Source organism: Bemisia tabaci, chromosome 5, assembly GCF_918797505.1.
Source record: "Bemisia tabaci chromosome 5, PGI_BMITA_v3".
Classification (NCBI taxonomy): domain Eukaryota; kingdom Metazoa; phylum Arthropoda; class Insecta; order Hemiptera; family Aleyrodidae; genus Bemisia; species Bemisia tabaci.
In genome coordinates, this window is record NC_092797.1 from 48,090,663 (window position 1) to 48,107,619 (window position 16,957).

Genomic DNA, 16,957 nt, shown 5'->3' on the forward strand with positions numbered 1-16,957 from the left:
CAGATTCCGGGCTTTGTGTGTTTTAAACTCACGAGTGAAAGATCTCGAAACGCATGATGCGATCCACCGATTAGCCGTGTTTGCACAACCGGGAATCTCTGAAAGCTCGTAAACAAACAGATTCCGGGCTTTGTGTGTTTTAAACTCACCAGTGAAAGATCTCGAATCGCATGATGCGGTCCACCGATTAGCCGTGTAGGCAGCCCTAAGAATCTCCAAAAGCACGTAACCGCACGACTTACGAGCTTTGTGAGTTTTAAACTGAGTAGTGAAAAATCTCGAATCGCATGATGGGGTCCACCGATTAGCCGTGTAGGCAGCCCTAAGAATCTCCAAAAGCACGTAACCGCACGACTTACGAGCTTTGTGAGTTTTAAACTGACTAGTGAAAGATCTCGTCTTACATGATGCGTTCGACCGATTAGCCTTCACTCCGCTCGACTGCTCGACTGCTCGACTTGCTCGATGAGCCACGAGAACTATGTTTGAACTTCATTTCGGACGTAGGAATTACAATTTCTGGATCATCAATAAGACACCTATGTGCATGGGGAAACTAACTACGTTGTTTCTCAGCTGAGATGAAAATTATAGTTCCTACTTTCGAGATGTAGTTCATTTAATAGTTAGCACCAAAATCTAGGAGCTAAGCACAAATCTAGGGAAAAAAGAACGCTAAGAACGCTAATTAGCGAAAATAGATTGCTTTAAAAAATTGCGCAATTCTTTAGTTAAGCAACTCCACAAAAAAGGAGTCGTACTCAAATTTAGACCAAAAACAGCGTTAGGCCCTCAATTCTTCTCACACGAAAAGAAAAATTTAATAAAAATAAAAGCGAGCTACCTCGAGTGCATACCATTCGTCATTACTTCCCTCTTATCTAACAGTTTGTTCTTATCAATATCAGTGACGTGCGGCATACTTTGCGATATATCGATTGATCTGACATTCAAACCTATGGAAAAGGATCGATAAGCAGGGTGTCCACAAAAAACACCTTAATAATCGATTCTTCAACACAGCTCCAAATCGGGAAACATCGATAATCGATCATTCGCGCCTCACCACCGATCAATATACCTATAAAATAATTTGTCTTCGGACCATCGAGCTCACCATTTTTCTTCCGCGAGCGCGGGACTTCTTTCTCCGGGCGAAGTTCAAAGGATCGGCGTGGGTGAGCGGGAGGGTTTCAAGACAAGCTCCTCAAAGAAGAATGGATTAATTGGGGATCCGGGACGTCATTTCCGGCAGAAAACTCTGGGAGGTGATAACTCATTGTTGCCCTGTGTCCTCGCATTCGCATCATCCCCCTTCGTCGCCCGCCATCCCTTATCGCATGAACAAGCAAAGCGGTAATTTATTAGGGTCCCGCTCTCCTCGCCCAAGACTCGGGTTTTTTGCGCCCAAGTTTTGATGCACGTAATCTTTCGCTAATGACTTGTGACGTGGGGCCCCGCTTTTTGCGACGGACGCAGCCCGCGCGACAGAGGGAAAGAGGACGTTCGCCGCGGCTAACTCCCGCAGCCGGAATCGTGTGCATGCCCCAGATTGCGTTACATCAGCGTGAAAAACTTTCGCCAAGACGCAAAAATATTGTATTTTAACTCGTCCGCCGTGGAGCACTTGTCCGGACCGGGGAAATGCAGCCATCTCCGTTTTTCGAGCTCGGGGAAACGGTGCGGCTCTGTGATAGAGTTCTGGTCTCGTGTTTCAGAATCTCGACCGCTAATTGGACCGCGTTAAACAGAAAGGAACTAAGCCACATCAGCTATTGCCAAATATAACCGGGTTATTTAATTTTTTACATAATGGCCTGGTTACCCGCTCAAATTTCCGTCAAATTCCGATCAAAAAGATGACCAAGATGGCGGTCGAGAGTTATCTAGATTGATGAGTAAAATTAATTAAAACAGCGTGTTGATTGGAATAAGCATGAAATAAGCACGGTTGTGTGGAAATTAGATGAAGGATGTGCCCCACAGCTCCATCATCTACCATCAAATTTTTGCAGGCCGCAGAAATTTGATGGTAGAAGGTGCGCACCAGTCACCATTTGATCGGAAATTGATGGAAATATGAGCGTGTAACCATAGCATAAGAACGATTAAGCGGGTTTTTTTCCAAAGTTCAGTGAATTTTCTGCATTGTGCGAGGCCAATTCCTTCGAAGGAAGGTTTTCGAAGGAATCCGCACAAACGTTCTCTTGTAAAAAATTTAATTGCCACATTAAATTTGGCAATGGCTGATGTGGCTTGGCTCCTTTCTGCTAAACGCGGTCCAATTTATATTTAAGAGAGGAAACTATTCGGCAAATTTTCCGAAATATTTAGTTTTCAGCATTGTAAAATCATTATGAAAATTCGGTAAAAGTTTTAACGAAGTCCGTGCACTTACTTTAATTATAGCGGATGAAATGTTAACGGAAACTCTGAGTCCTCGCAACCAGGAAATGCCCTTTCTGTACCCAGCACCTCACATGCAATTCCCCCAGACCTTGCTGACACGACTCATTTCCCGACAAAATACCGAATTTTAGTCATGCGCCCTTAAGGGTACTTAAGAGACTTCTAAACATTTTTTTTTTTTAAATGATATATATGTGAGCAGATCATGGCATATTTTGAGCAGTATTAACGACAATTTCTCCCAAATACTGAAATCAGAGACTCCTAAACGCGCGCTGATGACGGCGCAGAGATACGACTATTCATGCTTAATGGATGTCCATGTTGCAGCCGCAGAATTGAAGGCGCAATAACATTAGGCGTGAGCGCAGAAAGCTTCGCTCAAAGGTGTCGCTAAGATTCGGGAGAAACATTTGAAAAAGAGGTTCATATACATATCTCCTATTATCGGCTGTGTTGCTCACGTATCCCTTGAAGCAACACTACAAATAAGACCGAAGAAAACAAACACAAAATGGAAATTGTGCAAAGGAACGGATGCGTGTTGACGACGGCGTAAAGATACAACTATTCGTACTTTATGGATGACCGTGTTGCATCTGCAAAATTGAAGGCACTAGGCGTGAACTCGCAATGCTCTGCTCTATGCTGCCAATGATGTATCGCTCAGATTCGGGAGAAAAGTTTTCAAAAGTGGCCAATAACCGTCTCTCCTTTCCTCGCCTGTGTTAATATTCGATTATCTATTATTACGAATTGATATCTGATTCTTTTTTCAGGATTTATTTGTAGACCCACGCCTAAAGCCTTTTTGTACCAGCAACATGCCTCCCCAAGCTTGACCATTTGACCACAGGTTTCGGATTTCTGAAGGTATATTATCCAGGCAAATTCCTTGATACTCGATTTTTTCATATTTTTCAATTTGATGTCTGCCTGTATTTTTTTAGATGTATATGTAAAAATATATCTTAAGCTCGTATGTAACGGCCCCGTATAACCCGCAGGCCACGTGCTTTTAGCAGGCCTGGGGGGGGGGTGCAGAAAGCTCATATCTCTTGGTTGCGATGCCTCAAAGTTTGCAGTATGATCAAAGCAAATGTCTGTAATTTGTTGTGACTTTTACTGAATATTCTGTATGGGTGTAATTTTACAATGCTGGAAACTTAAAATTTTAGTAAATTCACCTAATATTTTTCTATCAAGAATATAAATCAGCACTGGAATTCTGGAACGTCACAACCGAGGATTGCTCTCTCTGCACCCAATGCCTCAATACAATTGGACCCGGCTTGAGCATCCGTATAAGGATTAAAGTTTCATCAATGTAAAGAAACCATCTCATTTGCCCGAAGCTTACGACATCATCTGAGTTTGAGGTGACGACCAACGGTTTGAAGCATCGTAAATCCAATGTAACATGGTTGTTGTACTATCCGCGTCTGCTTTTACGCGATACTCTATCCGATTTACGAAATCTATCTCGTTTATCTTTTTGACTCATATTTTCCTTGAAAACGCAATTTTATTGGACAAATCTGAGAATTCTAAGGAAATATTATCCTAGAAACAAAGACACACAAAGGCAGCCCAAAACGGAAATAGTAGGATAATAGCGAAAAACATTGGAAACAAGGCTAAAAAAAACACAAAATTACGCAGGACGTTTCGGTGTCCCGCTACACAATTATTAACCGGAAAAAGTAGAATAAAAAGAAAAAAGTAAAATTATATTATTAAATATGCTATATTTATAAATTTCCTTAAAAATAAATATTCTATCCCAGGAATTTTGGCAACGTCCGAATGGCTATACGGCGGTTTTCCTAAACACGACGGTTTCGTAAATAATCGGTCCAATTAGAGTCTCTGTCAGAGGTGCGGGCTGTAGATGTCATCGAAAGAATGACACCTCTCATCCGAATTCCAGGAATATCCACAACGGCCGGAAGTGATTTTCATTTGCAGGCTCGGGGTTGGAATAATCCTCGCGGATTAAAATATGCGGACAGAGTGGTCAGAAAGTTTATCACGGTATTGAGCATATACGAGACGGCTGCAATTATCGAGAGGTTTTCAAGTGCATTTTCAATCATCCTGAGGGACATGAAAATCCTGTTCTCCGTGAATTTTTAGTCTCGTTTCTATAGATAGAGAGAGGGTTTAGGTATTGATATTGAGGGCAGATAAAGCAATCCGGTATTTTGTCAAATTCTCTGCGGAGATTCAATTGTTGTCTCATAGATATAAAATTTGAGTATTTCGGTATAGCTTTTTGCTTTTTGGTGATTTGAACGTGTGAGGTAGAAAGTTTTTTTTGGAAATCTCATTAATTAATTTATGTCTGCATGTTTACTTTATTGTTTCAAGTGCATTTATTTTAAAACCTTTCAGTATTCTACTAAACAAACCAAGAAAAAAACGCAAAATATGTGGCCCAAATACTGCAAGGAACAAAATAATAAAATATTGTCAGGACCACACTATTCTGCGGGTAGATCAAAGTGAGAAGATTCAAAAATAGTACTTCAATGCACCTGCCTGACAATCTTGTTCTGAATCTCATTAGCGATCATTATTTTGAGCCCTTTTTCTAATTTTAAAATCTATAGTTTCCGGCATTGATTTTTCCACTGAATAGTGTGGGTCCAAAAGTATATCCTGATGTTAGTGATACCTTGCGATAAAACAAGGAGATACAACAGAAAAGGTCATAATTTCAGTTTAGCTTCATCAGATCATAGTTAAAGTGACATAATCAGCAAGGTCCGCGGTCATAATGATAATTGTTAACTAATTTTAAAATCAAAAACAATTTCCATGCATTCAAAATTTTTTAAAAAAAAAAATAACGCAAAATGTTAAAAAAATAATGTGCAAATAATCAAGCACATACTTCCGGATGTTTTAAAATCACAATACTTTTAACGCACTTCTGAAGCAACCTGTATGCTAATCAACTCCGGACGGGTGGGACTGCAATATTTTCCGGGTTGCATATCCGCTTCACAATTTGATGGGAGAAGCTTCCGAGGACAGTGATTTCAAGTGATGAATGATAATCCCACATCTGCGTCGCAGTTGCTACCTCTACGAAGAATTGACGAATTTTCCACAAAAATCGATGGAATGAACTTAGGCAATTTTCACATGATAAAAGACAAAACTTTCTTCGGTGTTCATCCTGCTAGCAGGCCCATCACTCTTAAAAATAATAATATTTCATTCGCATAATGGGCATGATATCGAGTAAACTGCAGCTATAAACCTCCTGGTCAAATTTGACTGTATTTTCATTTATTTTATTCTAATTGAGTGTATATAGCAACAAATGACTCAAATGGGCTCTAATTAATTTAATTTCATCAAAAACAGAGTTTCGTTTATATTCGGTAAATATGTACGATTCAATTAACCCGACATATCCTCAACATGGGAAGAGTATAATATTATTTATTAGAGTGTTCATAGCCTGCGAAATCATGAATGGGGCTATTGGTTGATAGGAATGATTATTTGGGTTGGGTGATTGAGGAAACTTAATCCTCCGGTAGAAGATCAGATCCTCATGGACCACGTAAGATTTTATATTAGTTTCTTTCGTAGCGTTAGCTTTATATAATCAAGAGGTCCTGGGTTCAATACCTGATCAGGCCACCTGAGTTTAATGATCTTAAACCACCAAACTCATGGATGGTGGTTTAGTGGTTGTCTGGCACTAATTAATGAGTAGAGAGAGGGGGGGAGATGGGACTCTACCTGAAAAGGGCAGGATTACCCTATTTAAAGTATACAGAGAAAAACATTGAGCAGTAGAGAAGACAGACGGAAAAAGAGAGCGAGCAGAAGGGTTAAGGGTTGAGGGGTTCGTTTTGGAATTTGATGGAAATTGGGGAGGTCCTACAAATTTTTTTGCGGGGGTGCCCAGCGAAACTCCGTACACTGAAAAAAAATGCTCGGCTTTTTATCAAGGTCCGTTGGGACCTTTACCATCCCGCTTTTTTACCAATTATTGGTAATTTCACCAAGACAGACTAGTAAACTTACCCAAAATTGTAAATAGTAATTCTACCATAGTCGATAAAAAATATTGGCACTTTTACCGGGGTCCAGTAAAATTACCGAGAAAGTCAATAATTTTACCGAGATTTCTCGGTAAAATTACCAATTCCATAAATGGTGATTTTACCAAGAAAAAACTGGGATCAAATAGAACCCTGAATTCTTGGTAATTTTACCCTTTCCGTAGTAAATACACTGAGATTTTTTTTCCAGTGTATTGCTTTAAGTCCTTCAGACCCCTCTCAGTGCGGTGTCCTTCCGTACTCACTCCCCCCTTTTAGATCACCTTGACGAGGTGCCCCTCTCCACCCCTCAGAAAAAGTCCGCTCCAAGACAAATTCTCCACGGTGAAAAGGCATCGAAGGTTCACCGAACTTTACTCCCTGTGACCGAAGATTTTTCTTCGTGCTCCGAGAGGAAAAGTCTTGACTTGCGGAGCCTTAATTTGAGAAGCAAACGCGGGAACAATATCCGGGTCGTTAGCGCGATCCGCGGTAACCGCGCGCTCACATACGCGGCATGGGGAGTACTGAGTGTAGCTATTATGAGGAGGAGTGTCGGCTGGAAAACACCGCGTTGCGGGTTGCCGACCGGGGGCTGGAAGGGGCGGCAAATTAAGCCGGCGAAAGATGTAGATGAGAAATGATGTAACATGTGAAACGGTAATTTACAGCGCGGATTTGGCACAGTGCGACGAATCCTGAAACCCGCCACGATTGCCACTTCGCGGCGGAACAGTCCGCAATCGAACTACATTTTGAAATTAGGAACTACAGTTATAAGCTCACTGGTAAAAAAGTAGCTTGCAGACTATTAAAGACATTGACAAGGAACAATACTCTTGATTCAATGGGATTTTTGCTCGAATCGAAAGGAAATCCGCTTAAATCAGGAGGCTTGGCTCTTCGATTCAAGGAAAAATCCGTTGGAATCAAGAGTATTTTTTCTTGTCAATGTTATTGAGAGTCTGGACTCTAGATCCAAGCGATTTTTTTTTCCAGTGTTAATCTCAATAGGGCGTAAGCCCAAAAATTTAGGAAAAAAGTTAGGATACTAGCAACTTGTGGGCAAAATTTTGATGCCTCATAAACTATAATCTTCCTTCGTCGCTGGAGGCTATCAAAACGGAAAACCATGAGAGGGGGAGGAAACGTTTCGCCCGAGCTCACGGGTGAAACATAAAAATTTATTGGACGGGAGCTCATTCTCGAATTTCGAAGTTGCACTATTGCAACAGAAGTTTTGCGGTTCTCTCACACTTTTCCTATGAATGAACTCTGCAAGATCTTCTGGTTCTTTTTTCAAGAGTTCGTTACGGATGAATACAACCTTTCACTTTGAAATAAAATAACGTCAACAGAAGTAGAGTCACAGTCAAAGTATATATTGATATTAATACCTTCATTTTCTTTCTTTTCCTTTGACTCCCTTTTATTTCTGCACAAGATCGTGTTGTTAGACTGCTGCGAGCTCTGACCGCTCCGCGCCTTATGCGTTACGCGTTATGCGTTACACTTATGGCGTTTTTAGGCGTCTATGTTTCCTCCAACCTTAACATTTCATTTCAAGACAACCTCACATTTTGTCATTTATCGTATCGTGATGGTTCAGATAAGAGTTGCATAGAGAGTTACAATAAATAATTTCGTAATTTTTACCAAGAAGTTCGTGTTTATTCTCATCTTCATTTATCCTTCACAAAATCGCATTCTTCATCTCGACATGTTTCAAAATTTCTATAGGAACATCCCTGGATCTGTAAAACGTTCTTACAACTAGCGATGTGAAACAAAAATTTGTGACAGATTATGCGGAGAAAATGAGTGTATAACGCATTATTTCCTTTGCTACTTTACTGGTCTACAATGGTGGAGCCGGTTTCAATTTCCTAACGTAAATTTCAATTAAATGCGCAACAAAGAAGCGAGTCAGTCCCACTGACCATGGACCAGAAGAATAGACAATATTCCGTTAATGACACAATTCCTTTTTTGATTCAGACAAAAATTGCTCCTCCATATAACTCGCTTCTGTGGACTAAAATTATGTTTTCCCGTCATGGGTTGCAAATAAATAAATCCTGCACTATAAACTCATAACCCTCGGGTTTGTGACGTTGAAATATAGATCGCGCCTATCTCATTTATATTAATGGGGAAAGATCGACCAATTTTTGGTTTGTAAATTTTTGCAATGTGTTTCTTTAAGTATCTAAAATATTCATCCAAAAAGTAGACAAAATTGATGTGCTTATCTCTTGATTAATAGGTGGATAAACTCATAAACAGCTTTACTCCATTGTGCGTTGCATCATCATCGGTTAAATTTAATTTTCCTGACAGAAAAATAGGATCTGTCTTCCGGGTGTCAAAAGAGTGAGTGTATTCTCTATGATCTCTTAAAAATTTAAAATTTTCCTTACTGTTTTCGATCAAAAATATGAAACACCGGAAAATTTTTTTTATTGCGGAATGCAGTGAAGTTGATTGAGATGAAAGATATCAAAATAATGAGAAATTAAAATTTTTTGGAAAAATCTTAGATCGAATGGCAGAATTTGTTCAAAAGCCACGGCACTTATGTTATGAGGGGCGACGCAAGTATCACGTAAGGCTTTTAAACACCCTCTTATCCCATGTAAGACATCCTTGAGATTACCTCTTACCCCTTTTGAATTACTTGAATCTGGCTAAGACTGTCTTCTCCTCCCCAATTTTTCAGAAAATAACAGAGAAAATGCTGAAAAATAACTGAAAAAATTATTTTCATTGAAAAATATTCAAATGAGCGACCTACGCAAAATTAAATTTGACCTCCTTATTTTACCCTCGCGGAATACGGTACGGCAAGCTTAGCTGCTCCCCTCCCTTACCGAAATTGACTTTCGGCGCACGGCTTCCAACGTAGAATGCGCAATGTATCAAAGACAGAACATCAGTCGTTTTGGCATTAGATACCTCGTCAGTTACACCTTTTGTTATTTTTCCAGCCTGGTCTGGCAAACCTGCTCCGGCAGGGGCAAATTGCATTTCCCGCCGCACTCGGGGGCCCCGGGGCCGGAGCCGCTGGGACTGGGATTAATAACGCCTAACGCCATATTGACGTGAATTTACACTGTTCCAGGTTAACTTTTGCACCCGCGAGGAATCGTGTTAACTGTTAATTCCCCCACAACAACAGCTTGCTTGCTCCGACCGTCCCGCCTAACGTGCACCCCCGCCCCACCCCGGCGGCCCCAGCGGGGCTCCAGACACTGATGCTAATTTTTTAAGCCGATGATGTCATTTGCATAACGGTCGCCGTCGTCGTGCCCTTTTGCTTAAGGCTAATGACGAAGGCACCCAGGATCCGGCTTTTATTGACCGCGACCCTTCGCGAGAAAACATGCTCGAGATCGCACTGCAAAGGCAAGGCTGCGATACGCGCTGAAATCAACCGGCGATTCGTTCGAGGGTGATGCAAGAGGGTCATTCTCTTCACTTACTGAAAAATGGGCGTACAGGGACGAACAAGAGAATTTAATCTGCATGTATGGAAAAAAATAAATAAAAAAAACATTTGATTGGCTCGTCTATACATGACGCCTATTAGTGGCGCACAGTGGATCGAGTCAATAGGAGAGGTCGGACAAAATAGTGAAAAATTTAAACGCTTGAAACTTCGTTTACACAAAACTTTGAAGTTCTAAAAGTGGTTCTATTGGTTTCCACGTGAAATTTTCTGCCAAAAGCATCTTGTAAAATATAAAATGTGACAAAATAAACATTAACATACATACATTACACGATACACACCTACATTACCTTTGTATTTTAAGTCAAAATTTCATGTCCGACCTCTCTAATTGACTTGATCCATTGTGTGGCGTGGCGTGTTTTGGATGTATCGATTGATCTGCTGTTTAAACCTATGGGAAATGATCGATAAACAGGGTGTTCGCAACAGACATCAATTAAAAGTAAATTCTTGAACATAGCCTCAAATGGAGAAATATTGAGAATCGATCATTCATGCCTCGCCACTAGTTTAAAAGTTCGTACCATACGTACGATCTGTCTTTAATTGAGCAATTCTTACTTAATTGATATTTTCTTATTTATGCTTTTTTTGCACGAATCCGTGTAGTTTCACCATCGATATTGGACTCGGACCCTCTATCACACGGTTGACGGAGATGCTCACACAATCTCAGCTTCATGAACTTCCCATTGAACTTGAGAGTTAATTTTAGAGGTAACGTATGACCTATGACATCGTCGTGTCAGTCGCAAATTTATATACCATTAGTTATTTCGTAAAATTTTCAAACGTCGTAACACATTTGAAATCAACTACTCAAAGCAGAGTACACTCGCAAGGATCACGATATTACATCTATTTACTGCACGAAAGTAAGCGTTACGATTCAGGAGTCGAGGAGATAACTATTTTAACTTCTGGGCAGGTTATTTTGCCTATCCGGTCAATTGAAGGCACTTGTTATTCGTGGCATCAGATGAACATAGAGGCAGCATTTAAGAACTACGGAAAGCACTTCCTTCGATTTCCTCTTCCACTTTCCTCCGGCCTACATTTTTATTTATGGCTCAACATAAAACCACCTATGTCCGGGAGAAAATTAATGACACTTGCGTTGTTTCTGTTACGAAGCAAAAATAGTGGTTAATAATTGAATTTTTCCTTAATCGGGGAACATTTTGCTGCAAAACTGAATGGGTTTACCTTGACTACTTGATATTTGAGTTGGTTATGATGTGTATACGATGACCATTTTGGAGAATTTTCCTTGCTCTATCTTCAAGTATACTTATTCTTCACGACACTAGTCGCACGCCATGAACACAAAATGATAAAATTATTCTGAAAATACAGAAATACCAAAAAATGTTTACAAAGTTACTACCTTTAACAGAAGCACCGCCCTTGTAACATCATCGATTTCGATCGAATTGGACAGTATTTATGTCGTCTATGTATCTTGGTTGAAGTTATATTCTCGTAAAAAAAAAAAAAATAGTATTTTCGTTTTTTTGTATCTATGTATTTTTAAGGTAATTCTATCATACTGTGTTTGTGAGCATGACTAGTGTCGTAAGGATTAAGTATATCTGCAGCCTGGTTCTTGAAATATATGTCGTCAAAACAAGAATCGAAAATTGATATATTACACGGCGCAGATAGGGCTACGTCTTGTATCTTGCCGACAAAGCCAACTAAAGTTTCAACAATCAGGCAGCAGATGATAGACCAAGTAACAGCTTCAAAATGATCATATTATAAACATCATGAGTAAATTAAACGGGTAGTCAAGGTAAATGCATTCAACTTCTCAGAAATAGTGATCCTGGTTTCAAAATATAGTCAAAAGATCATGCCGATACGTCAGAATTCCTCGTGACATTCGACAACAAGCGGAGGCTTAGAACAATCTAATCTGGGCGTTTCGGCGAGAATCCACACGCGTAATTCATCTTCTTTTGTGCTTTCTCGCCTCCCGAGTTAGCGCCCAGCGGTGGATCCGCGTCCTCCTTAATGGAACCAAAAATCGCGCCAGCCGAGTGATGTCCCCATCTCCCGCCTGCGCCGCGTCCTCCTATACAAAAACCGCGTAAGTGCCCGGAGAATCTTAGCAGGAGTTACGCGCCTCTTGTTCGAGCACCTCCATCGAGTGGCTGTTCCCTCAGGTATCTCCTTCCCGAGTTAATGACGCAGAAGCTCCCTCAAATGACTCAGCCTTGATGAAAGCTCTCTCGACGCCGGGAAAAACTTCTGGAACCCTCATCGAGCCGGATATTTGAATAGGCATTAAAGAGAATCACCATCAGCACCGATGGCCGGTTTTTTGTCTTCTTTTGTGCATCCTGTTCTGCAGTGAATCTTCCAGAAACCTGGAAATCGTCGTGCCTATGCTGCCGTGCTGAGGAAAAACGCCGTATAAACCCTGAGGCGTTGCTAAATTCCCTCTGGTAAATCACGAATTCTCGGGATTTGTAAACATTTCTCTTCCGTTGTTTTCAGATGATTTAGTTCACAATTTCACCTACAGTAAAAATGCTCATAGCTTTTCTGAAAAATAAAAATTTCATCGAAGGACATTTGGCAACTCTCGAATATTCATACGGCACTTTTCTTTAGCAAGGTAGTGTGGGCCATCTCTGATTAGATGACGGGTTTGGAGGACAAGTGGGATAAGCGCAATTTTTGAAAAAAAAATGGGATGTCAATTATTTCTACTAAAACTAATTTAAATTCATATTCTGGGAAATATTCATCGAGAAAATTCAATTTTTAAGCATAAAAAAGTGAGTTCGAACTTCCTTTCCGCCTTAAGGCTTCATGCAATTTTCAAACTTTAGACGTGTATTTCTTGAAATCTCAAGAACGGCACTTGTGCGCCTTGTCCTCTAAGCCCCTCAGATGTCTTGCTTTGAAAACTTCCCTGCTCCGAAAAGATTCAAACCCTGTTTTTTTTCCAGAATAGTTGTTTTTAGGGCCGCGCGCATGTTTTAACCCTCAGATGCCCAGGACTTTTTTTATACGAAAATTTCTGCATCGGGTGAAATTGACCCGCATTTAAATACATTGATTTTTATAATTGAGGTATTATCTTTTTATTTCTACGTTTTTTAAAGTAAGAAATACTTTTTTGTGTCACAGTTTCACCTTTTTGGTGGCATACAAGAGCTTTACTACCCCCTCTTCATCCGCCACATGTTATGTTTCCAGAAGAGATAGTTGGACGTGCGCCCTTTGAGAGACTTGAGAGACCTTTAAACTTTTTTCTTTCTTTCTTCAAAAGGAGCATTGATTTGAACACATACGTACTTGTATATTTTGAGAAAACGCAACCTTAACTTTCCTAAAATTTCAAAAAGGAGAGACGCAAGAATGCGCGGTGACGACGGCGCAGAGATACAACTATTCGTGCTCGATGGATATCCGTATTGCATCTGCAAATTTGAAGGCGCGAGGCGTGAACTCGCAATCTCCGCTCTATAATGTCTTTAAGGTGTCGCCTGAGAAACCTAGTGCCTCTTGAACCTACCTAGGGTATCCTTCTAGATCAAGAGCCATTTCACTTTGACAAAGCCCTTTCATTTCCAATTCTCGAGCCAAGAAATCTACACCCATCTCAACTTGTGTCTGAGTTCGACTCAACTGATCTCTGGTTTTTCTTGCTGCACAATTTATAGCACATTGACAGGGGCGGACTGGCCCGGGTGGGCGGTTGGGGATCCCCAACTATCAATTCTCCAGAAAGCTATCTGGGGCCCCCACGAGGGCTTAAAAAAATATAAAAAAATTCACTCAAGCCCCAGTCTTGAACTGCAATGAGTGTAAGGGGCCTCGAAATCCGGAAGAGCACCCAGGCCCCGCTGAATATAAAATACTATGAAGGATAGAGAAAATATTTCTTCAGTTTCAGGAAAAAGTAAAGTAAATACGTGAAGTACATCTTTTTTGAACACTCAAATTGTTCACATCTTTTAAGCTAAGACCGCCTAAAATTTGATCTAGGTGGGGCTCTTTTTAGAAAATTTTCCGGGGGAGGCCCCCCGGACCCCCCTGAAACCCCTGCGCTAGCTTCGCCCAACCAACGATTTTGTACCCAGTCCGCCCCTGCACATTGATTAAAGAAACAGAAAAAAAATGTGAAAATAATGATGCTCGATGTGGCGTTTTTGCCTCGCAGTTTGAAAACGCAGCTGCTCTGCGTGGAGCCCTCATTGAAGATTCTCAGCCTTCCCCTTGTCAGCATCGGTTTTAGTTGGACGCGTCGAGGAGATTGTATTTGTGCAACACATTTTGTCGTGGGAAGAGACGGGGAAAAGCGGGAGCAACGTGCCCCTATAATCTAGGAGATCCTTTGAACCTCGGTGCGTTATGATAGTGAGGAGCTCTCACGAGTATTCGCAAACACGTTTTGATTCGTCGAGTCAATTAATGTAGATTTCGAGGAGGCGAAAAGAACATTGTACAGCGTGCTCCGTTGTTGTCAAATTCTTTCCTTTACTGTCGTAGAAGCTTCCGAATGAATACAGTGAAAAATTTAAATTTGACTACCATGTAGGGTAAAATCGTTCAAGATGGTACCTCATTCCTTCGATACGAATTCAATGACTTCCACCTCATCATTCGAGCTTGCGGGCCTTGGTTTTGTGCCCGGAAAAATTGGATCGATGAACTAAAAAGTAACGGCGGTGCTGTAGAAGAATAAACTGCTATACGGCAAGGAAAAAGGTACTTGGCGCGAGGAGTGTAATAAGACCACACGATTTCATAACAATCAGAAACGATCCATCATAGTTTGTATAGCCCTTGTAAACACAAATTAATATTTTCTTGTGTACAACAGAAAAAAAAACCAAAAAAAGGAAGGAAGCAAAAGAAAAGTACCGCAGTAAGTGTTATTTTATAACTCAATGAAACACTGCCGTGGTAAAGAGTTTCTCAGGAAAATCTGCGTTTTCTCATTTCGATTTCTCTAAATTGCCACAGATCGTAGACATGTGAAAACGGATGAAGTGGGAAGCAGTTTTTTTTTTTTTTTTTTTTTTTTTTTTTTTATTCAAAATTCCGCTATTTAAATTATCAGAAAAATCTACTTCGGAAATATCAGGCAATAAAGTAATTTTCATGGACATTTTGATTAAATAGTCTTTCCAGTGAGCTTTGAAGTTTGAAGTATCAAGGCAACCCTAAGTTGCAAATAGTGAAGTTGGAGGTGAATTTCAGACTTTCGGGACGTAATTATTCTAATTTTTGAGTCATTTCCTAACCTGGGAACTATACTTTTTGTTTTAGCAACAGTTTTTAACATGCCTTCTTGAACGATCGAGAATGATATTTGGAAAAATTGTATTCTTAATCGGCTATCGGCAACCGTGTCGATTATATTCATTTTCCATCGAGCGTGTCTTTTCCGAAGTTCGAACCTTGAGCAATCAATAGAGACTTTAATTTATGGGAGCGACAATTCCAGGGATCTCTGAAAACCATTCTTGCCGTGACATGGCATTCAGATGAGGCCCTCTTGACTACCTCTCCATTAATGCTCTTCATTTTGGCTTTATTCTAAGCGGTCTCTCCTCGCTTAGCGAACTGTCTCACCGAGAGAGCTCGATTGGAATGGAAACATTATGCCGATCAAAGGAAGCTGTTAGGCTCACGACATTTGCGAGCGATTTCAGCGTCCGTACCCGCGAAATTCAGTCTTCAACAACGAGGGATTTGAGCGGAAGAACAGCTTAAATACGTCGACATTGCTGTGGAAATTCGAGACGGTGGTTGCTTTAGCTGTGAAAATATTTTCCTTTTCAAACTAAATTTGATTTGTTTTCGCATTCATATAGAAAAAAAGAATCGTTGCTCTTACAATGCTTATGGTGGATTCGGAGGTTCAAATAACCGCGGTTTTTATCTCCTTGCCATCGATCATCATTAGGAAAAAATATTTATTGAGATATTATTTTGACTAAAAGCGTGATTTTTTGTCGACAAAATTGGTTTCCCTGAGTTCAAATCCGTGCGGATTTGACTGAAAGTCGGTTTTCTTGATTAAAGAAGCGTTGCTTTGCTCTCGTTTTTAAACTCAAACTTAATGATTAATTATAGTAAAAATTAAAAAATTTACGGATCTCTCCGTTTTTATGAAATGCATTTTTTACCCGAACACCTCACAAGGAACCTGCGTATACGGTCGGCATTCCCGCAAGGGGCTCAAATCAAAACAGCTGCAAAATGTGACCTCATGGTCGCTCCAGTATACATGGCGACTCTAATGTACTCCATGAATGTAATGTTTGGACGAATCCTTCAAGTGATTTGCCTGGATCACACGATTAAATGAAGCCATCAATGTGGCGATGTCATCAAAGTCATCAGGGTTCCAGTTTTCTGAATTTTAACTCACGTTGGCTAAAAATTCCAACTTACTGTCTGTGCGACTCGTGCGTCTACTAGAATCAGTTTGTGAGAGTTCTATCTGGTTCCGCTAATACCAATCAGAGATCTCTATGCCATCAAATTACAAATCGCTGCACTGTCGTACCTAATTTCATGGCATAAAGATTCCTGATTGGCACGTGGAAACCTACGGCGCAGTGACCTCTCTAGTTTGATAATTTCGTTTGATCGTGTGCCTCAGGCTAATGAAATGGACTATTTCTATCAAACGGAACTGAGCGCCAATTTGAGTTCCTTTTGAGGAATTTAGAATCCCAGATAGCGCGTTCTGTCAAACGGACCTAAGCGCCATGGAAAAGCATTGCGAGTATAGGACGGAATGAGCCCGACGCCTGGTTCCGTCGCCAGTCCAAGCTCCCCTCTACACTGAAAAAACGAGATTAAGGCTGGGCCCTAGAATTGCTTCACCTCCACCGCTACAGGGGCAGGCCCTGCGCGGGTAAGGCCCAGCCCTACCTGGACAGGGTCTAGCTCTTACCAGGTAGGGCTGAACCCTGGAGCAGGTAGATTTGGGCTCTAC

At 40.7% G+C, this 16,957-nt stretch overlaps 1 protein-coding gene across 2 annotated transcripts in view; it reads right to left on the minus strand.

Annotated features, from left to right (window-relative positions):
• The window catches only part of LOC109030941 (monocarboxylate transporter 2), a 650,400-nt gene that overhangs the window by 566,192 nt on the left and 67,251 nt on the right, over window positions 1-16,957 (minus strand). The window lies entirely within an intron of this gene.